This window comes from Poecilia latipinna, unplaced genomic scaffold, assembly GCF_001443285.1.
Source record: "Poecilia latipinna isolate Pla-1442-1.1 unplaced genomic scaffold, P_latipinna-1.0 Scaffold3527, whole genome shotgun sequence".
NCBI classification, from domain to species: domain Eukaryota; kingdom Metazoa; phylum Chordata; class Actinopteri; order Cyprinodontiformes; family Poeciliidae; genus Poecilia; species Poecilia latipinna.
The window spans coordinates 37,490-44,364 of record NW_015116143.1 but is presented as its reverse complement, the minus strand read 5'-3'; the positions used below and the strand labels follow the sequence as shown (position 1 = coordinate 44,364).

Genomic DNA, 6,875 nt, shown 5'->3' with positions numbered 1-6,875 from the left:
CTTTATTCTCTTAAATTATGCCACGCACCCTTAAAGGAACCTGGCAAGTCGGTCTGAGGATTTGTTTCTAATGTAAAAATCACACCAGAGTTACGGGCCGCTTCTCACCGAACCATTCACATCTGCGTCTTTCTTTGAGTGTGATTGTTACTGCTTCTGTCCCTCTTTGTGGTTGTAGATGCTGGGGTGACAACCTTATCTCCGTCTGAAGCAGGTGATGAGTAAAATCCATGTTAACAAGATGGCAGCTCTTCAGTGGAAGTGCTTGTGGACGGGTCAGCTTAACACCACGTCATTATTTTCGATGAGCCACTTAACAGTTTATTGATCTGGAGACCAGCAGGGCTCATTAGGCAAAACACTTGGGCATTTCAAAGCGTGTACGCCGTGCCGCGTACAACTGCGCGTGTCGGTGCAAAAACGAATGCGACATTTGCTAGCTGGCTGACAGCGACGACAAAAGATATTTTTCTAAGCGATCGTTGTCTCACTGTGAGTGGAAATGGATGAATCGTTGGTGGACTGGGACGCTCCTGTTGCGTCAGAAAACGGAGAAAATAAACAACCAAATAAACTACATCCGAACTATGAATGAGTTTTTGTTCTCATTATCGACACATTTCACATTTGACGACACAAACCCATGCGTATGCAGGTAAACAATGTACCGTATTCAGTCAGTATTACATGGTCTACCGGGATTAAGCTGCGTTGCCCTTAACTCTCCCACCAGTGGTGCTGCAGGAGAACCCCAATACGTCTCCTCCAACATGAAATACATATGTATAATTATATGAAGATGTGAAGTTAAAAAAAAAAAAAACATCTAAAAGCAGCCGACAACTTCATGCTGTATGATCAGATTTATTTATATAACAATGAGAATAATCAAAAACATTCCTCTGTTTGATTTTCTGATGTAGTTACTGACAAATATTTCTCTAACTGTGTTGACAATGAACGCAAGCATACAAGTAAGAGAACAAGTATTGTGTAAGTATATTTGTATAATATCAGAGATAATCTGTGTGTGCGCTGAGTGACAGACACAGCGGGAGTATCAATGACTGTGTAGACCCTGCTTGACCCGATATGATGCGACCCTCCTGGTCTTTCAGCGCGCGCGCACACACACACACACACACACACACACACACTCATGCATGAGATGGAGATATTATTCTTTTTGCTAGAAGCTCAGAAACTGGAAGTGTTGAGGAAACTCATGAGAACTGTTGCAAATGACAAATTTTGAGATAAAAATCATTTTTTCCCCTCTAAATAACAGATGGAAATTTTATTTTTCTAAGATTTTATTTAAGATATGATCTTTTAGAAACATCTTCCAGCTGAACACTGTTTAGATTTATTATGTGAAGTTTGCAAAAAGTCAGAAACTGCACTGCATCCTGTTTTTTGGGGGGGTTATTTAAGGTAAATAAATGTCCAGTTTTTATTTTGCACCCATTTTGAACTGGGATGAAAATGGGTGCAAGCTGGAAATGTGCAGTGATGCAGCTGGGCTTGTCAGGGGTGACACTGCCCCCTAAAGAGCTTCAACTTATCTTTACTTGTTTAATTTTGGACACCTTTCAATAAATTAATTACTTTAATGCGCTATGGAAACCCTATATTTATGCAAAGCCATAAAGAAGTAACTCAGCACTGTCCATAACCAGACAGGAAGCTGACTGCTGGTGAATTATGTGAAGCTTGGGCTTCACATAAAGATTAAACTTGTGACAGACTTTTACTTTTTTATATCTTGGTAAGTCAAATGTTTCATGTCATTTAATGTGTGTGTGTGTTTCTACTGCGATTGACAACACGGCTACATAGTGCTTTGTGTAAAGATGAGGATATTAATATGTAGGTGTTATTAGTTTAAAGGTATAAGAGCTTTGATTCTCGGGGGACAGTGAACAATGTCACTTTGGCTTGACTGATTTTGACGCTGCACTTCTCAAAACAGACCAAATCACCTGCCATCGTGTGCTTATATCAGCTGCACAATTAAGGCGCTGTCCCTAGAGGCTGAATCGTTCGAGGCATTCGCTCTTTTCCTGGAGAGAATATGGAAAAGAGAGCGAGCGTGGCACGCCAGACGTCACTTCCTCCCTTTGGTTCGCTTTGTTATCTTGGTTCACAGAGTTTGCATGCTTGGTGCGGATGAGTGCTCTCGCCACTTCAGCTGAAGCGGACAATCAGAGGAACACAGGCTCTGGTCTGTTTGAAGCAGACAAATTACAAAAAAAAAAAGTCAGAACGGCTGATTCTGACATAATTTCATCGAAATATTACTGAAATATTTCACTGCGATAAGTTGGCAATACACCTTCAATGTAACAATCATATTTGATTGAAAAATATTAAACAACATCCGTAAAATAATACACACTTGTTTTAACGCAGAGCAGAAGGGAACAGCGGCTGATTGCTAACTGCGCATGCTCACAAACTTGAGCGGCATGTTTTAATGTATTTTTATTGATATGCATCTACATATTTGCCATTAATGCGAATGACACACAGGACGTCTGACATGTTATTGTTTTTCTTTGTAATAATCCATGTCCATTATCAGCTCTTAAATATCTTTTTTGTTATTTTTTTGTGCAAATAAAATCCCACCAAATCCAAAGTGATTCAAAGGACACAAAGAGAAAAAAATATTAACAAATAATTGCAAAAAAAGTAAATTTAAAATGGCCCAATGTTTTATAAATTACCAAGAAAAACAGTTTGAGGAAATAAGCACTGAAAATGCTTGGAGGCTTCTAAAATCTGACTTTTTTTTCTTCTCTTCAACAAAAAGGCTTCTGATCAATAACATGCTTAATTGAGCATTAACAGAGCCGGTCCAATAAATAAGCAAACTAAGCCACTGCATGGAGGATGAGGGGGCTTGATTTCTGACACACTGTGTGACTCAGAACTTTTCCTCCTTCTTCTTGTTGGGCAAATCAAGGAGGTAACGTTTAAATTCACTCAATATTTATAAAAAAAAAAAAGTTGTAAATATTTTCAACTAATTTAGAAAGATAAAACCACATTTAAACTCGTGATGAATTGACAAATATGCAAATCGGAGTTACACGATTGGAATAATTTAATGTTATTTAGTCAGTTCAGCTTCTGTCTGAACTGATGTTGCATTTCATGGACCCTAAATAAAACTGACATTTTTTTCACATGCCTGTCAGCGCAGTTAAACTTCTCTCCGATCCCACTGATCCTGTACTGAAATGCTGAAGCCCAGACGTGACTGTGAGAGCAAAAGTTAGAGAAATAAAAGTCACGACTGCTTTCAATTCAGTAAATGATGCAAGCCGACCAACATGGTTAGTAAATATCAAGATGAGGAGTTCACTGTAAGCATACCGTAAATATGAAGGCTCGTCTAAGCTCCAGCTTTACCATATGCGTGCCTCAGCCGTCCAGGGCTACATTAATTTCAGCTAATATTCCTGTGCTAATGCACACGTTGGTCTGCTCGGCGACGGAGGAATAAATGAAAGGCGGTGAGCGGAGCAGTGCAGCCCAGACCTCCAACCCTAATCAGATTACATGATTAATGAGGGGGGGAAATGGGTTCATGTTGTATTAAGAAAATGTGTGTTTGAACCCAAAGCGGCGCGTATCAGCAGTCTAATGCATCAGCCATCGACTGGACACCTGAGATCCAGGGTCTGCTCTGCTGTTAGCTCCGTCCCAGCGGAGAGGCGCTCGCATCGATTCTCCTTAAACTCGCTCTCGCTTGCTCACTTTCTTCCTGCTTCTCCATTTTTTTTTCTCCTGGTCCATCTTCTATCCTTTGTTTCCTTCTAGATGTTTCCTGCATTTCTTTCACACCTCCTGGGTGTAACACCCACTGACTCCCCTCATTTTTCTGCCCCTGTATCTGTCCTTCTCTTTTCCTCTTACCGGCTTTCTTCACTTCCCTAACAGGTTTTTGTTTTTGTCCACATGGCACAATAGTAACAGTATTTTCTATCTGTTATTTAGCTTCTGGATGATTTAGGTCCATTTCTGGCACCTTGGTGACGGCCAGCAGTCAGCATTTTCAGCTGAAATGTCGTAACTCGACTTAATCTCCGAGACTCGCCGTGATACATTAGCTTATCCTGCCCCATCCAATAAAAGCGACTAAGTTCAGGAGCCATACTGTAAAAGTAACACAACCAGGTTTCCATAGCAAGACAGGAGTTATTCGTTATTCTTATCCTCACTTTGTTTTCCCCACTGAATATTTTTTACGAGAATAAATGATTTGAAGGAACAAAGCTTATTCTTTGAGCATCAGAGACGGTTCAGTCGAAACCTCAGAGAAGTCTTCATTTTAGCCGTGGTGCTGGGAGTCCATTAGACCGTCTTCCCTGGTTCTATGGAGCTGGTTGCATCTCGACACTCTCCGGGCAGCCGAGTTGTTATCTGTGCGGCAAATGCAACAAACGCACGCAGAGCAGGGGGTGTCAAATTCATTTTCATTTTCATATCAAGATCATTATGTTCTCGAAGGGCCCGTTGTGGCCGAATGTATTGATAAAACCCATTAACAAACTTCAAACATGAATAAAGAGCCGTCTCTGCATACGATGAGCACTTCTTAAAACGAATTAACATTGAACATCTTTTCACATTGATTTAATTTGGTAGATGTAATCCGCTTTGACGTGATTGATGAAATAATATTTAAGCACCCAATTGTCATCTCGAAGGCTCCGTTTAGGAGGACATCTAGAGTCCAGAGGGCCACATAAAGAGCTGTGGTGGATTGACACGAGGAGTAAATAAGGAGCTGTTAGTCTTAAACACGGAACGACAACAATCGTTTCACCAACAACAACAACCACTGAGCCACTAAGTTGTAGCGAAAGAGGAATTAATTTTAGCATCAAATATTACCAGGCCAGGTTTGGTTAAGCAAATGGTAAAAAGAGGTGAAAGTTAACAGTGATGCTGAATTATTTATATTGCCAGAATTTATTTTTTTTTTCACGTCTCACTGAAACCACAATTCGAAGTATCTTTTTATTAGGCTTTTATACGATAGACCAACGTCACCCTGTGCAGACCACGCCAGTATTCAAACATGGTGGTAGTGGTATTATGCTGAGGAGATGTTTTTACTCTAAATGTTAAATGAGCGACTCTGGAGGAAAAAAATAAAATCCTGTTAGAAGCTGCGAAATACTCGACACATAAAACTTAATTTTTATTTGTTAAAAATGTAAAATCTTGACTCTGGACTTTGCGTTGGTTTGTCGTCGACAGAAAACATATCTGAGATTTAAGGGGGTGTGAATACTTTAGAAAAGGCACAGTGGTGTCCCTCCGTGCATCCAGTAACAGAAGCTCATCTGAAAGCAGGACGCGCAGAAACAGCCAAACGTACAGACTGGACTCTTTGTGGCGTAATTTGCTCCAGACTGGATCCCTAGGTCATGCGAACACGCCAGATTTATGAATAATCAGAGAGCGCTCAGTGTTTGCTCTCCTCAACTCAACCATCATCTCCAATGAGAAAGTTTACTCTGAGAAGTTTAGTTACTGATTCTAAGAAAGGAGACGCCCATTAAATCCAAATAACCCCGGGCTTAGAGAATCAAAGCAATAAAGCACGTTGGATAAATAAATAAATGAATGAAATGAAAATTATAGAGTCAAATCAGAGCAGTGTGAGGGAGACCACAGAAAAAAACCCCGAGATATGGAAACTAACCTGCAATATGTAGACAAACAATTACCGCAGCATTTCATCAGTAGAGATGATTCACCGCTGCAGCATGCTGAGGTACGCACGTGTACGCACACGCGCAAAAGTGCACGTAAACCCAAACAACAAACACAAGCAGGCAAGGACTCACTGGGAATCCTGAGGAAAATATCAGTGCTTTGGAAATATTACCGGTTATATTTTCATATTTCTACCCCCGTCCCCACACGCTCCCCGCCGCCCCCCCTGCTGCTATAATTTTCTCCGCTGTCAAACAAATCAAAACGCCAAGACCAAACGGAGGCTCAGATTTTCCACTGTCAGGTTCACAAACGCGGCGCTCTTACAAAAAGTGCTCTGTGCGAGAAGACGGGACCTGTGTGTGTTTAAAGTAGTTTCAGCGAATGTTTGTCCAGATGACCTTCCAAGTCTGGGAAAACACCTCGACTCTGTTTTTCTTCCCCCCCCTCCATTATCTAATATTAGTGTTTTAAAAGTTACTTCTTTTCCAAAACAAGTCAAAGCACAATGGACGGTTCATTGAGCTAACTTTAATGCTAAGCTTAAATTAAACACAAATATACTCACGGGAGGTTTTGGTGTTGTTGAAGTAAACAGAGGGACATTTCAGTCTTTTACATCAACTCTGGTCCTCAGGTAGCTCTGCTCTGCGTGGTTTAGATGAGCCTCTGTTCCAGCACACCTGATTCAAGCCATCCAGTGCTTCAGAAGCCATTTCAGTCAGGTGTGTGGAAGCAAACAGATGCTGGAACCACTGTGCCGCCGCCGCTGCTGCTTTGCTGCCACGTCACATCACAGATCCTCAACTAGATACTCAACGTTTGACAAACGTGGCAAACTCGTGGGCCATTCTAAGTTGTCCGCTTCAATCAAACTCTAGTTTGTTTGTCTACAAAGTCTGGTTCTTTTGGGGACGTGTGAATGCGCAACTATAGCGCAGTGCATTCTGGGACAATAGAACCACAACAAATGTGCTGGTCTTCTTCATTTGTTTTCGTTTCTTTTCCTTCAGTAGTTTCTGGTGTAGCGCCACCACAGGTGAGGAGGTGAACAGGTTTTTCAACTAGCTTGAATTGTTAAGCGCAGGCACAGCGGGAAAGTAAACGGCACCAGCTGAAAATGCAGCAAATGTTGCAGT

The 6,875-nt window shown here is 41.2% G+C and overlaps 1 long non-coding RNA gene across 2 annotated transcripts; it reads right to left on the bottom strand.

The window, feature by feature from the left end:
• Nucleotides 1–2,146: 2,146 nt before the first annotated feature.
• LOC106941167 (uncharacterized) lies at nucleotides 2,147–6,636 on the bottom strand. Of its 2 annotated transcripts, none has more exons than XR_001423284.1 (3): nucleotides 6,305–6,636; nucleotides 4,322–4,431; nucleotides 2,147–2,226 (listed from the first exon to the last, which is right to left on the bottom strand). It is a non-coding gene; the product is annotated as an uncharacterized LOC106941167 (long non-coding RNA). The 2 variants fall into 2 exon arrangements; XR_001423283.1 differs by lacking the exon at nucleotides 2,147–2,226 and adding an exon at nucleotides 2,737–3,265 and having other exon boundaries at nucleotides 3,382–4,431.
• Nucleotides 6,637–6,875: the final 239 nt, after the last annotated feature.